The sequence below is a fragment of the Pollachius pollachius genome (genome assembly GCF_949987615.1).
Source record: "Pollachius pollachius genome assembly, chromosome: 9".
In the NCBI taxonomy this organism is placed as follows: domain Eukaryota; kingdom Metazoa; phylum Chordata; class Actinopteri; order Gadiformes; family Gadidae; genus Pollachius; species Pollachius pollachius.
In genome coordinates, this window is record NC_136942.1 from 22942382 (window position 1) to 22958327 (window position 15946).

Sequence of the window (15946 nt, forward strand, 5' to 3'; positions counted from 1 at the left end):
ATGATGCCATTCAGCTACTTGTCGCGAGACCCTTATATCCAAATTGTCACCTGTGACTGATTGGAGGCAGGTCCTGCCGCATGAAGCGGATGCAAGGACATGGGTCTTCCTCCTTGCCTGGAACGCTTTGGTTTGTTCCGAGCGACAAAGGAGGGTGACGGTCATCGTTCGGTCTCATAGATCCATAGTTATGGTCATAACTTCCGATCTATTTCGACCTCTCTCTCACCGTCACCACGGTCTTACTACAGATGACTAGTACCAGAAGTCTCGCAAGGAACCGAGGATCCCCCTTCACTAATCTGTTTGGCAGCCGTCATGAGAACAGTGGCGCTGACCGCGGTGGATGTCACATTGATTCTATAAAACCTGGCGAAAGTACATGGAGTACTCCAGGATGCTGCTGCACAAATGTCAGCAAGAGCAACCCCTTTCAAAGCTGCCCATGAGGTGGCCATGCTTTGTGTGGAGTGAGCCACCAGGCCCTCAGGAACTGGCAAACCCCTCCCGGCATAAGCTTGGGCAATAGTGTCCACTAACCAGTGGGACACACGCTGTTTTGAGACTGGGTGACCCAACTGCCTAGCGAGTGTGGTCACGTCTCAGCTGCTGTATACGATCCACATAGGCCCTCAAAGCCCTGACTGGGCATAATGTGTGAAGAGCCACCCCTGCCTGACAGGCTGGCTCAGGGTGAAATGCCTCCAGCTCAATAGCCCTATTAATTGACTAAGGGTTTAGCACTTTGGGGAGGAAGAATGGATTCGGCCACAGCGACACTGCTGCATCTTCAGGCTTCCACCTCATGCACTCAGTACTCACAGAGAGTGCGTGCAGCTCGCTCACCCTCTTGGTAGAGCACAAGGCCAGTAAAAACAGTCCTCTGTGTTAAAAACTTAAGATCAGCTTGCCCCAACGGCGCGTATGGGGCTGTGGTCAAAGACCTCAATACAGTGGAAGGTCCCAAGATGGGGCCCTCAAACACCTGCCTGGACGTAGACGGTTTGCACCTTTTAAAAATTGTGACACCATACAGTGTTTCCCGATAGACAGGCCCCCGATCAAATCATGGAATGCAGAGATCGCGGCTGCATAAACCCTTAAGGTGCTGGCTGCTCTCCTAGTGTCCAAAAGAGACTGGAGGAAATGGAGTACCAATCCCACTGGGCAGGGCTGGGTCAAGACCCCTGTCTTTACACCATAAAGAGAATAACCTCCATCTCTGCTGGTAATTTGCCCGAGTGGAGGGTGCTCTAGCATTACTTATGGTCTCCAACACAGCCTCACTCAACCTTTGCGACCACCTTTGCATGCAGCCTCCACTCCCCCGGAGGGGGTCCTGACCTGGAGAGGAGATCCGCTGCTTGGTTCAGTGCACCAGGAATATAAACTGCTCTTAATGAGGTCAGGCGTGGGAACGCCCAAAAGAGGAGTCCCTGGGCGGTCTTGAGGCAACGCCGAGATCTTGTGCCCCCCTGGTGATTGACGTATTATTGTCCATACTTACTAGCACATGTTTGCCCAGTATAAAGGGAAGAAGTGCTCTCAGGCCAAGGTGTATTGCTCTGAGCTCCAGGACATTGATGTGTTCTTTGTCCCACGGGTGTTCCCAATGGCCTCTCACCGTCCGACCATCCCGGACTGCTCCCCAGCCCGTCTGGGAGGCATCTGTGGACACTAGCGTCCACCTGGAAGGTACCCTGCCAAGATGAACTCCCTGTGTCAACCAGCTGACGTTTCGCCAGGGTAGCAAGGCTTGCAAACATAACTGGGTCACCCTGAGCTTTCTGTGCCTGTACCTCCGTGGGTGAAAGCCAAAAGCATTCAGCCAACACTGCAATGGTCGGGCCTTTAGAATGCCCAGTGGGACCACCATTGCCACTGCAGATATCAACCCCAACATCCTCTAAAAGTAAAGCAGCTCTGTAAGCCTGTTCTGGCGAAAAGCACGGAGGGTTGCCTGGATCCCGGCTACTCTCTGAGGGGTGAGAGATGCCCTCACCGTTGTCGCTCTTTTTTGAGTTGACCTGGAAGCCGAGAGACTGAATGTGGGTAAGTACTGACTCTGTATCCTCCACAACCTGCTGGCGGGATGGGCCACATACGAGCCAGTCGTCGAGGTAAGGCATAATCCTTAAACCCCTCCTCTGAAGGGGTGCCAAGGCAGCCGTCACTATCCTGGTGAACACCCTCGGGGACAGGGAGAGGCCGAACGGAAGAACCTGAAATTGATAGGCTTGTCCCTGAAAGTCCCTGAAACCCTGAAGTCTCCCTCTCCCAGCCATCCAGGCGTAGCTGCGTGTGAACCTCTGCAGCTGACCCCCGTATCCTACTTATGGCCCCCCCGAGTCCTTGGACCCCTGGGGGGGTGCCCGCGTTGGGCTGTCCTATTTGCCCCTGACTGGGGTAGACGTTCCCCCTGATAGTGCCCAGGCCGGGCCGGACCTTGCCCGCTGAATCCCCGGCGTGTGTTCCCCGACCAGGGTTCCTGACGTCTCCAGACACGTGTATGTGTGCGCTGACTACTTGCCGTTCCAGCTCTGGGTGGATGAAATGACCTTTTTACACCCTCGCGAGCACGCACAGACTCCTGAGTTTCAAGGAGTCTGTGCGTGTTGGATGGAACTCCTGAGTTCCATCCCGACTGTGAGTCAGGATGGAACACCTTGGCTGGCAGTACCGGCATATTTATGAGCTCTGCCCTCACACCCTCAGGGAGGGCAGTCTGGGCCAGCAAGATCTGCCTGCGAGCTAGAATCGCAGATGACATGGCAGAGCCCACGTCACGCGTCATCTTGGCAAGGGCAGACAAGGCCGTATCCATAAGGTCCTTGGTGTCCTGATCACCTGCACCAACAGTCTTCCTTACAGCAGCTAAAAGAACCACCAATGCATTGCCTGACCGAGCAGCACGAGCAGACACATTATAGGCCTTACAAACAAGGTGATCAGTCCTGTCACACTCCCTCCGAGGGCAGCGTGGGTCTGCAGTCAACCTCGGTGGTCCAGCGGAAGCCAGAGCAGCCATCTCCCTTTCTACAGGCGGCACATCCCCCAACCCGGTCTCCGGTGGGTATGACGCCCTAGCCAGGTTCCTGCAACCTGCGTTAAACTGACAAGGTTTGCTCAGAGCATCCCAGGTTTTCCTCAACTTTTGGCAGAAATCATCTGGCGCAGGGAGGGACACCGTGGGCCGGGACTGGGCAATACCGGCCCAGACCCCATCGGCAGGGCTAGCACCCTGCACCGGGATTGTGAGCCCCACAATTTTTGCAGCAGTAAGAACCTTCTCCACCAGATCTACTGTACCGGCGACATCTGTGCCATCACCTCCTGATGTTGAATCCCCTGGGTAGGAGGTAGCACCACTGCGCCCACCCTCAGGGTTCCCCTGGTCTTCCCAACCCCCAGGAGGGAGCCTTGAGCATAAAGCGAAATGGCGTCAGGATCCCTTTGCCCCAAAAACTGTTTACCCTGCCCACTGCAAACAATAGCCAACGGGATCAAGGCAATTGCTGCCGAGCTAGGTGGAGCAGACACCACACTGACCAACGCCGTTTGTGTATTGGCCCAGCCTGCTGCGAACAGCCGCCAAGGGAACATTAAATTAAGCTTTACTGTGCACAGTAAGCGTATCCACCACTTTTTGTCCGGCCTGCTGCGTACAGTGGCCAACGGACTGAGAAAACTGTTTAATTTTTTATTTTCAATCGATAGTAAAGTAACTAGGCTCTGCCAACTAAATTGTATACATACACTAATAACAAGGCTTACAGATTTATCGTCATAAACAAAGTAATAACTACACCCACAGACCCAGCACAATTCACACGAACGTGGGGGTCTTCACGGTAGAACAGTAATTAATGACTGCACCTGGCAGCCACGCCCATTGGAGTTATCTTAATAAAAAAACTAACTATTTTCACAAACCCAGCACAACTCACGCAAACGTGGGTGGGGGTTTTCACGGGCGGAACCGAAATTAACGACCGCACCTTGCAGTCATGCTCATTGGAATTATCTTAATGAAAAAATTAAATATCTCATGCACAAGCCCAGCACAATTCACGCGAACGTGGGTTGGGTAACAATTTAACAAACAAATCCCGCACAATTCACGCGGGCATGTGTGGGGGTTTCACGGCACAACCCGACTGCTGCTGCAGAGGGGAGTTAGCCTATCACTTCAGCCTTGTGTTTTTAGTGTTTAGAGCCTTTAGTTTTTTCAGAGCCTATGATAATCAAAATATATAAAGCATTCAAAACAGGGTAGAAACGTTTTGTCTTTCCGTGCTTCACACTCGTTCACCAGTACCTTTCTCCTGCACACACAAGCAAAGTTGGTTAACCAGGGAAAAAATAGCGAAAAACTTTAAATATTTGATATATTTAAGCAGTCCTCAGGGGCTTAAAGCGCCTGCACGATTAACGTGACGGATTGTAGATTTACCAAGTTTCAAACGTACCGGGTCTCAAGAAAAACCAAAGCGAGAAGGCAAAAGAGGAAGAGCCATGTCCTTGCATCCCCTTTATGCAGCAGGACCTGCCTCCAATCAGTCACAGGTGACAATTTTGATATAAGGCTTGCGACAAGTAGCTGAATGGCATCATTCGTAGTAAGACCGTGATGACGGTCAGAGGGAGGTCGAAATAGATCTGAGTGTAAAGAAGGACTAAGCCAAATTGTCTCTATGGAGTGTAAAATGTTCAACGTTCAGAACTTTCAGCAGTATCTTTTCTTGTTCTTTTTTTACATTAACTCATGCACCGTTTTGAAATTTAACTGACATAAGTATGGAACACATTTTTGTTGTTAATATATTACTGGCCATTCATATAAGACATCTTATATGATGGCCCTCTGCACTTTAACATAGGCCTGGATAGTTTTTATTTCTGTTAGCACCGCAGATATAAGAAAGATGCCTTTAAAGCTGAGTCAATGTTTATGATTTTTTTGAACATTTGTATTCACAGGAGAGAAATTGTATTCAAAGATGAAAGAAAGCTATTCAAATAGTATTTGAATCTGATTATACTTTCTTTGTGTTGATTCTACATTAATTCCATGATTTTACTCAAGTAAATATCTGTTACAAGCTTCGGTCTTAAGTAGAAAAATGAAATTAATCTAGATTCATTTATTGATTAATTAATCTAGATTATTAACAGAAAAATGTGAGATTAATTAGTTATTTTTTTTAATCTATTGACAGCACTAATATATTCACATACATATTTATACATATATAGGCCTATATATTTAGGGGTCCAAGCAGCGAAGCTGCTTGGCCCCTATTGTTTCTGTATCGTTGTTTTTTTTCCTCAAATTCTGTAAAAGTCATACTGCAGCCTATACCGTGAGGCAAAAACTCTTGAAATTTTCAGGTATGGGTACAAATAAATCCCTCTACCCATAAACCCAAATTTGTGGTACTGCACCCAAAGGTGGCGCTATTGTAAAAAATAATGAATTAGGCTTATTTCTCCTCACCAGATTGACCTGGACTCAAAATTCTTTCAGAATATTAATCTCTAGAATCAGACACATTTATAAAACATATTCATATTAAAGCTAAACATGATAAAGGCTACAAAAGAGATCAAATCAGATCAAATTCACCAAAATTGCCACATAAAATCTTTAGATCAAGCCTCACAAAAATCATCAAACAGAATTTGTTTTACTTAGTTCCATTTGAGAAATATTGGCCAATAAAGTTGGAGCAGTTAGCCCATTTTTCTTATATGACCATTTTGTTATTTTATAAAAAAACATAAAACTATTATTAGGTGGATACCAATACCCCCCACTACTAATGAACCCACATTGTGGTACTGGACCCAAAGGTGGCGCTATTTTAAAAATTATGAACTAGCCTTATTTCTCCTTACGAGATTGAATCAAAATTCAAAATTCTTTCATCATAATAATCTCTAAAATCAGATGCATCTTTTTCACCCTGGTCTTCTGCTCTAAAAATGTTTACTTCCCACAATTTCATAGAAAAGCAATTTTGCCTATATGACCATTTTGTTATTGTATAACTACCATACGGCTATCATTAGGTGGATACCCTTAACAGTGCAAATTTTCACATCTGTACTCTTTTAGGAAAGCCCTTAATTCTCTAGTGAAATGTGTGCTTGGAGTTTTCTTGATGTTGTGTGCTTATGAATCGACATTTTCACAAAGTGAATGAGGCTTCATGCAGTTCGGGAATGTCAGTGGCTCAATGGGATAATGCCGTGTACTGTGGGGTATTCCACAAAGCCGGTTTTATCACATAACCGGGTAAGTTAACCTAGGGTTTGCGGTAACCCTAGGTTTTCCATTCCAAAATGAACACGGTATGTTAGTTACTATAGAAACATGCTCTGAATCAAACCTGGTCGGAGCAGGTTTTGCGCAGGTTAAGTTTGGAACATAACCCGGATTTGGGTATTTAAACCCACGTTCACAGCAGATTTCATGTGTTCACAAGGGCATGCCCTTTTGATGAGAGGCCTGTTGATATCAGAGCGCAAAATATTCGTGCAATCCACCGGGAGCGATTAACAAGACCACGGCTCGACATCTTGGCATATCCGGATGACTTTTTGCTGGAGAGATATAGATTCTCGCGCAAATCTTTAATAAATTTAAATAGCCTTCATCAGCCTTACATAGCCAACACTACCAATCAAGGACCTGGCCTCAGTTCACTCCAGACTATTTGCATAGCGCTCCGTTTTTTGCGAATGGTAGTTTTACCTATAATGTTGGAGATGCTGAGCACATCTCAGTCCTTTCAGATGACCCATCCACGTCCCGACCAAGATTTCCATCGGCCTCCTATCATACAAGGAGCAATATTGGCTGAGTACTATGCCGAGAGGCGCTTACAACAGAAAGTATAAAATAGTCCTAACGGACTTGCATCCACTGGAGAATGTTCGATCGTAGCCGGCAGCTCCATTACAAGCACTAATCCATCTTGATCTGTGAAGTTGATGAATTGTCAGTTTTAGGTTTTCTACCCAGTTACCAAAAAAAACATTTGCGCTGTGGCACGCACACGGTTTGCATGTGTTACTTCGAAGACAAACAAAATTGAAAATACAAGAAAAACCTACAGAAAAAAAACAACAGAAAAAAGGGTAACCAGTGGGGTACCCTCACATGGCCCCTGACTCTCTGAGGAGGTTCCTCCAGGTTCCCCCTCCGTGCCAGGGTGCCCTGAATTTATTTCTATTGCCAGCTCCTCCACCGGGGTCAAGACAATTTGAGGGCCAGATCCAGTCTGCCGACTGTCGGCCTTTTCATGATTGGCTTAAAAAAAGGGCTTATTTGAATGCAGGAGTGACAAATATGGTACGACAATTTAAATACTGGACTGACAAAATATACCAATACGATGGTGGGAAAAGCTTACCAGTTTGTATGTTTTTATACTTCATTTTTACTTGATCCGCTGAACCCTTGGGAGCCATCGGAGTACATATTTTTTAGAAGAAAAGGGTTATGTGGTAGGAACGTTAAGAATGCTTAACTGGGATATTAATAGATTCATGGCTCAAATATTAAGGATCATGCTTTTGACATGTAACTAACGCATTTACGCGGTAAGCGATCCACTGCCAGGCTTTGGTTCTCTGGGTTGCAGAGGCTTTAGTGTTCCCTTTTCTTGTGATAATGTCCTTCTCCTCGTCATAGCTCTCCAGGAGAACCTGGAGTTCCATTTCATTGAAAGAAGCGTCCCTGACTACAAATGTTAGTTTCCCCAGAATTTCAAAGATTTTTCAGGTATTTCCTTTTAAGAAAGCCCTTGATTCACTTGAGAAATGTGTGCTTGGAGTTTTCTGGATGTTATATGCTATCAATAGACATTTTGACCATGTGAATGAGGCTGCAGTTCAGGTTTATCAGTGGCTCAATGGGATAATGCCTTGTACAGGTGATCCTTAGGTCCTTAGGAGAGTTCGAATCCCGATCATAGCATCATGAACATGACATTCGACCATTGCTTTGCAGCTCACTTGAAAGTTGAGGCACAGAATTGCATTAAGTGGAACATCTTTCCTTCATAATTATGTCATATTTATACATCTTTCATTAGCGTGATCTTGACTTTTCATTTTGCTCGGACACCTTTAATCAACGCTTGCGGTTATATTTATTTATTTTGTTGCTTTGAGGAGGTCTGGTAGTCTCCGTATATAATATATATATATAAATAGCTATGTATATATATCTATATATATTTACATATAGTTATTTATTTATTTATTTATTATATACGGAGACCACCAGACCTCCTCGAAGCAACGAAAGTGTTCTATTAAATTCAAGATGGGTGGGCGAGTAGGGATATAGTGCCATACCGTCAATATGAATTGCATTCATAGAATTTCCGAGAGGATGGTCAATGGTCAGATACAGATCTCGTTATAACAATAATTTATATCGATGTAACGAGAAAGGATGTAATGATAACGCCAAGAAAATAAAGGCTACATGGTTACAATTATTTAAATATAATTAACTTATAAAGCGTATAACGAGACAACGAGACGATTTAGTTGTGGGCCAGCAGAGGCTGCATTTTAACCAAATTCGGCCTATAACGTTATACATATAATAGTCTAACTCTACATGTCAAAGGTATGATATGCTGTAGGCCTATGTATAGGCTGTTTTTTTTAAATATTATAAATATTTAAATCTTGTCTGTCTATACCTGAACCACATTCCCCATAGAAAAAGTACTCCGTGTTAGTTGGTGTTACAACCCTCTTCGTTGATTGGATTGGTGGAAGTGGATTGTCAATGGTCACATACAGATCTTGTTATAACGATAATATCTACATGGTCTACTTATAACATTCTAGCTAAATAATTTTATATTTATTTATATATAATATATTTTTAAATATTTAATTAATTTAATATTATACCAATGCATTTCAATCTGGAGATTATTTTTGCTGTGCAGGATTCGTCAAAACAACAATCCGATTTATCCGATTTTTTGAGCAGACCCCCTCAAAAACGGAAAGGCTCACACAGCTGGGGCGATTCTAGGTTCTGACTTTTGGGTGGGCTCAGCCCCAAGGAAGCCACAGGGGTATTTGAAGTATATAAATTGAATCTGGTGGGGGATAAATCTATCTATTTATCTATCAATCCAACACATTGTATATTTTTGAACAGTCTGCCTGTTTATTGTCAGAAAAGCACAGACGTTTTGTAACAATTTAACCTCAGTTAAACTCATAATACCAATAAGTATTTCATCCCAGAGGAAAGGATCAAACACATGTTGGCTAGTCTCTAAATAAATTGTTTATAACTTAATCTTTTTATCTGAGTTATAGACAACACTGTTGTAAATGTAGTATTATATTATCCATGATTTTTCTTTTGTCCTGTCCAAGATTCTGTGACCATTATGTTCTTAGTTATTATGCTGTTGCATGTCTAAGCCAATATATGGCAGTGTGAGCTAAATAATGCAGTTCCGAGCCACTAAAGTGATGAAAGAAAAAAAGACTGTTTGGATGAAGGGAGGGTAATACTGTAATAAATTTCTGGCTATCACCACCTCTTCTGACGTAAGGTCAATGCGATAGTGAAGTGCCAGTGCTGTCAAATCTGGCTCAGAAAGGAATTTGTTAGACGTTGGACAGCATGCCATAATTCCTTCCAGCAATTCTTCATTCACATCAGAAAACCTTTAATCAATTTCTGAAGTCATTCTATCTAAACAAGGAAAGAATAATTTTGTTTTAGGTCTTCTAACCTTGAGGAATGACTAACCTCACTACCTGCCCCACGAGAAGACTCGACAACAAAGTCTTCCATCCGTTTTGCCTTCCTCTTCTGGAAAGAGGATGGCTCTGGCACTGATTTGTCATTGGCCTCACATAGGGCCATAGCCTGAGCATGCAGATCAGCAGCAGTGGCATCGCTGCGTTTCTCCTTAAGAGAATCAGTCACTGCATTTTTGTAGGCCACTGCTTGGGCAAGATCAATGGTCTCCTTCTGCAGGTATCTATGCAAACCTTCTGTAACTGAGAGGAGAGACTGGAAAACAAACAGCAAATAGATTGAAGAGAATTTACAGAGTTTTGCCTTCACTCCCACAGCAAGGGGTGTGTTAATAGTGGAGAGGCAGTCAATGATGGCAGGGAAGTTGGCAAGTACTGCGTTCACGGAACGCAGTTGACATGCCCAGCGTGTGTTGGATAACTGGACAAGTTCAGTTTGCTGCAACCCTAGATTTTTTGGAGTTTCTTCAAAAATGTGGTGGTTTACAAGAGAAGAATTGAAAAAAGTGTAAACATTTTCCAGCATGTCAAAAAAATCTTTGGCCTCAGAAACTGCTCTGCACGTGTGACATAAGACGAGATTTAATTCATGTGCATAACAATGCACATACATGGCTTCAGGGTGCTTCTTTCGAAAATGGGCTTGTACGCCCCCCAGTGCCCCACTCATGACAGCTGCTCCATCATAAGTCTGTGCCACACATCTCAAGTCATCAATATTATTCACTAATAATTGATTCTCAATTGCAATGCATATTGACGCAGCATTAAAATATTTTAAGTCTGTAAGGGATAGGAGCCTTTCCCTTAGAGCACCATCTGCAACATATCTCACACAGAGTGACAGCTGTTCTGTTTTTCCGTCCCTGGCCTCATCGGCCATGATGGCATACATCTTTGATTTCCTCATCTCTCGAACAATAGTTGCTGTAACCTCTTGTGAACAACACTGTATCATTTGATTCTGAGTGTCAGATGAAAGATAGGTTGTGTTTGCTGGAGGCGTGTAGCTTTGCAAGAAAGGGTCAAACTTTTTCAGGAGGTCCATGCACTCCAAGAAACTCCCTCTCTTATTGCTCTCAGGTGATTCATCGTGACCCCTAAATGGAATACCCTGTTTCCCCAGCATACGTGTCAATTCCACAATACGTTTCAAGTATTCCCTTCTCTCAGTTATCTCACTGGAACTTGCAGACTCCATTTGCTGTAGAACACTGCCTGTTGATTTACTTGCTAGCTATGCCAGCAGAGTACACTGTCTTTGTGGCATTGTGTGGTTTCATGTTTCTGAGACATGCTCAGTGCATGTTTCCAATTTTTGATCCCACCATTCACAAATTCCTCCTGTTTTAATCTCTTGCCGAACACCCTACAAGCAAAACAGAATGCAGCATTTCTTCTCAATGAATATTCTAGCCAAGTAAAACTCTGGAACCAGTTAGACTGAAAGGCTCTCTTTTATATTCCAAACTGATCTTGTGGGTACTGAGGCAGCTTCAGTTGTTTAGGACCAGTGTCCTTATCACCTAAATTACAAGCCATATCTGCAGACACTGTTGCTTCCACTTGCTCCTCTATCTGGGCTTTTTCATGCACCTCTCTGCTCTGCTGCTCACCTTCCAAACACTCTCCCTGCTCTTCTCTTTCTCCTTAGTAACATAAACATAAATATTTAAAGACAGTCATGCATGAAATGAAGTTTAGATATAATGTGCTTTCTTTATATAGTTAGTGAGGTTGTTTGCCCCAATAACAATCAATGCCTTTTTCTCACCTGCTTCTTCCAGGTCTCCCACCCTCAGTGTGTCCCCCATCTCTCCATCCTGCTCTTGCCCTCTTTGCATTCGCACTCTCTCCATGCTCCTATCTCGCTCTTTACATTCATTCAAACGTTTAGTATGGAAGTCGTTATAAACTTTCAAAATAATAAAGCAAACAAGCCGAGGGGCAAATGTCTGAGGTAAATAAAGTAGGCCTACACTATAACCTGTCCATGTGCAGTGGGACAGAGCAGTTTGTCAAGATTGAGTAGATAAATATGGGCAAATGCAATAAATGTGGTCAAAAATATGCTTATTATGGTCTTCTTGACTACCTGATCATGTTATCACCTGTTTCATCTTGCTCTCTCTTTTTCTCCCTCTCCTCATCTCCCCTTCTTCGTGCTGTCAGCAAAAAATACAAAGTAATACAGTATAACAACTAACAACGAAGAAATAAAGGCTAACACATTATTTGTTGCTAGATTTATATTATCTCACCTGGCTGACTTCTTTTAAAAAAAGAACGTATGTCCTGTAGAGTTAGGTAGTTGTAACTCGGAAATAAGTGGAGAGAGAGGCTTCCCGCGTGTACTCTTGAAGCACGACTTTATTCAAGTGCCTGTTTACAACCTCCCCCGCCTAACCACTAGGGGGAGACATCACATCCCGTGTCCTATAAATCCATTAACACTACATCCCCCTTTCTAAGATCAGTTGTACTGATATCTGACTAACAACACTGTACTGTAATAGACTATATTGAAAAGGTTAACTGTTCCCAGTCTCGAACATTCCTGAAAAGTTATTAAACAGACTATGTTTCATGAACAGTAAGCATATGAACATTTATTGGTAAAACTGAACTAAGAAGGTGGGGTAGACTGCCCAAACCTCCTACTGAGTGTGGGGATTTATTCTGCCCCGTAGAAACCACCCAGTTTTACCCGGTGTACCTGCTATTTAACCACAAAGTCCTTCAGGTACCCTGGGGTTTGTCTCTCTCTTGCAGGGTAGCGTGCGGGACGCTCAGGACTGCCTGGCTGAACTGGGCCCCGCCCTGTTTGATCTGGAGTCACTGGCTGACCAGTGGTTTGCTCCGGCTCTGGTAGGATGGTCTGCGCTGCTGGCGCCACTGGAGTAGTGACGAGGTGATTTCGATTGCGGCGCAGGACCCCTCTGGGAGTGTCTATGACGTATGAACTTGGTGCTTCCGCCTGTCTTATCACTGTCCCCTTCTCCTTCGTATCCTTTACCCAGACATGGTCGCCTGGTGTGAGACTTGGGAGATGTTGAGCTCTGTGTCTTTTGTTAAAGTTCCAACTCAATCTCTGTCGCTTCTTCTGCTCCACCTTTTTGAGTTTGGTTTTGTCAGTCCAGTCAGGGTTCAGAGAGGACAGAGTCACCGGAACTGTTGTTCTGAGCTGCCGGCCCATTAACAGCTGTGCTGGACTGTATCCATTGGCGAGTGGGGTGGCTCTGTAAGCCATGAGGGCTAAATAAGGGTCTTTTTCCTTCTGGAGGAGGTCTTTAACTGTACGCACAGCGCGTTCCGCCTCTCCATTGCTCTGAGCGTATCTGGGGCTGGACGTTGTGTGTGTGAACCCCCACTGTGTAGCGAACCTAGTGAAGTATTCAGACGCAAACTGGGGACCATTGTCTGTCCTGACTTCAGACGGTATGCCATGCCTGGCGAAGATGGACTTGCAATGTTCCACTACTGCTACTGAGGTTGTTGATGTCAGTTTAGCCACTTCAATGAAACGGGAAAAATAATCTATCACCAATAGGTACTGGTAATCATTCCACTGAAACAAGTCAGCACCCACCTTTGCCCATGGTCTGTCAGGAAATGTTGTAGGAAGCAGTGGCTCTCTGGGGTTGACTCTTTCCTTTGCACATGTGTCACAGCCCTCGACCACTTTCTGAAGCTGTGTACACAGTCCCGGCCACCAGACAGATTGTTTGGCTCTTTCAAGACACTTTACTATGCCTTGGTGTCCTGCGTGCAGTTTCTGAAGTATGTCTGTCTGTAGTGGTTTGGGAATAACTAGCCTACTTCCTTTTAGTAGTAAGCCGTTCTCCACTGATAGTTCCTCCTGGACCTGAGTGTATGGTAGGTAAGCTTTGTCTATTGTGGATTTGTCTGGCCAGCCCTCATTACAGTACGCTTTCACTTGGCTCAGTATTTCATCACATTCTTGGTGTTCCCTTGTTTCTTGTAGCCTCTTTTCCGTAGCCGGGAGGGTTGACATGACCATGTTGACATACAGGTTGACTTCTTTCTCCTGCTCCGGCTGCCACCTGTCCCTCAACGGCGCCCTTGACAGCACATCTGCCGTGGCCAACTTCTTGCCGGCCAAATGGGAGATGGAGTAGCAGAAAGCCATCAGCCGCATTCTGAGTCTTTGAATGCGTGGGGGGAGCTCATCCAGGCTCTTTGAACCCAGTAACGGAACCAGAGGCTTGTGGTCTGTTTCCACATGGAACCTGATGCCCACCAGAAAGTCTGAGAAACGCTCGCACGCCCATGTGATCGCTAAGGCCTCTTTCTCAATCTGGGCGTACCTTTTCTCAGTGTCCATGAGTGATCTTGAGCTATATGCGACTGGCTTGAGGTGGCCCACCCCCTGTCTCTGGAGTAGCACAGCTCCTAGGCCAAACGATGACGCGTCAGCTGAGACGACCGTCTCTACCTTTGCGTTGTAGAGCGCCAGCCCTGGTGGTGAGCTCAGCTCCTCTTTGATGTTATTGAATGCTCTTTGTTGATCATGCCCCCACTGAAACATGTTTTGCTTCTTCAACAGGTCCCGGAGTGGCTGTGTCTTCTCTGCTAGATGGGGTAAGTACTTCCCCAGGTGATTCACCATTCCATGTGTCTCTCTCTCTTGGCGGACTCATTCAATTTCGTCAGATCAACGCAGATGCGCACCTCATCCTTGCCTGGCTTCGGCACAGTGACCATTCAGGCGCACCAGTCTGTGGGTTGTTCAACCCTTGATATCACCCCTATCGCTTCCATACGTGAGAGTTCCATCTTCACCTTAGACATGAGAGGCAGCGGGATTCGACGTGGGGTTGATATGGAGAATGGTTTGGCGTCTGTTTTAAGCTCTATCTTGTATTCCCCCTCCATCTTGCCTAGCCCTTTGAACAGTTTGGGGAACTGCTCCTTGACTCTCTCGACTGAATCCAGTGCCACTGTGTCTACTCTAGCCACTAGCCCAAGTGCCTGAATAGCTGGACGTCCCAGCAGGTTAAACTTCAGACCTGGGACTACATACACTTCCTGTGTAGTGTTTTTACTGTCCGTCCCTATGGTAGCCGTGAATTTTCCCCTCACCGTGATGGGCTGCCCCTTCTTAAAATCATCTTCAGATAACACTGTCACATCAGCCCCCGTATCTATCTTGAATACTGCTGTGTGCTCATTCACATTAAGGTTGATCAGCCAGGGTTCACCCTCTGAGCTGACTGTGCCTAGGAAAGCGATTCCCTCCTCATCTGACTCAGCTGTGTTTACTTCGTTGAGAACCCCTGATCTGCACACCTTTGCATAGTGACCTTTTTTCTGGCACTGGTTACATGCTACATCTCTAGCTGGGCACTGATTTTTGCTGTGTGCTGGCGTTCTACCACACCACATGCACCGCGTCTGGTTACCTGGCTGTGTGTGATAACTGCTTCTGTCATTTGTTCTAACCTGCATTTTCTGCTGTCTCCCTCTGCCTATGTCAAACTTGTTTTTTGTTTGAACGCTGTCCACGTCCGTGGTCTCTGCCTTGAAGTTACTCTTCAACAGGTCCTGTTGCTTTTTCACTCTGTCGCTCTGACGCGCGCGCGTCACCGCCCTCTCCAGCGTCAGCTCCGAGTCCAACTGAAGTTTCTCCGACAGATTTTTATCGCGCAAGCCCACAACCAGTCTGTCCCGAATCATTTCGTCATGCAGCTGCCCATAGCCGCAGTGCTCTGACAAGCAGTGGAGTGAAGTGATAAAACTGTCCACCGTCTCCCCCTGTTCCTGCTGTCTCTGATGAATTTGGCACGCTCAAAAATAACATTTCTCCTCACCACGAAATGTCCCTCTAGCTTCTGCTTCACAGTGGTGTACTCGCTTGCTTCTTTCCCCGTCATACGAAGTGAAGTGACAATGTCTTCCGCGTCATCCCCCATAGTATAGATTAAAGTGTTCACCTGGTTCTTATCCGACTGTAGCTCCAGACCCGATGCAATCCGAAACCTCTCAAACCTCCGAATCCACTTGGGCCACTCTTCTGGCTTTGTGAAGTCGAACTTGGGTGGCGGGAGGATCTGGAATCGCTCCATCTTAGCTTCCCAACCGCCGCAACCGTTAGCTATGCTGAACACTTAAA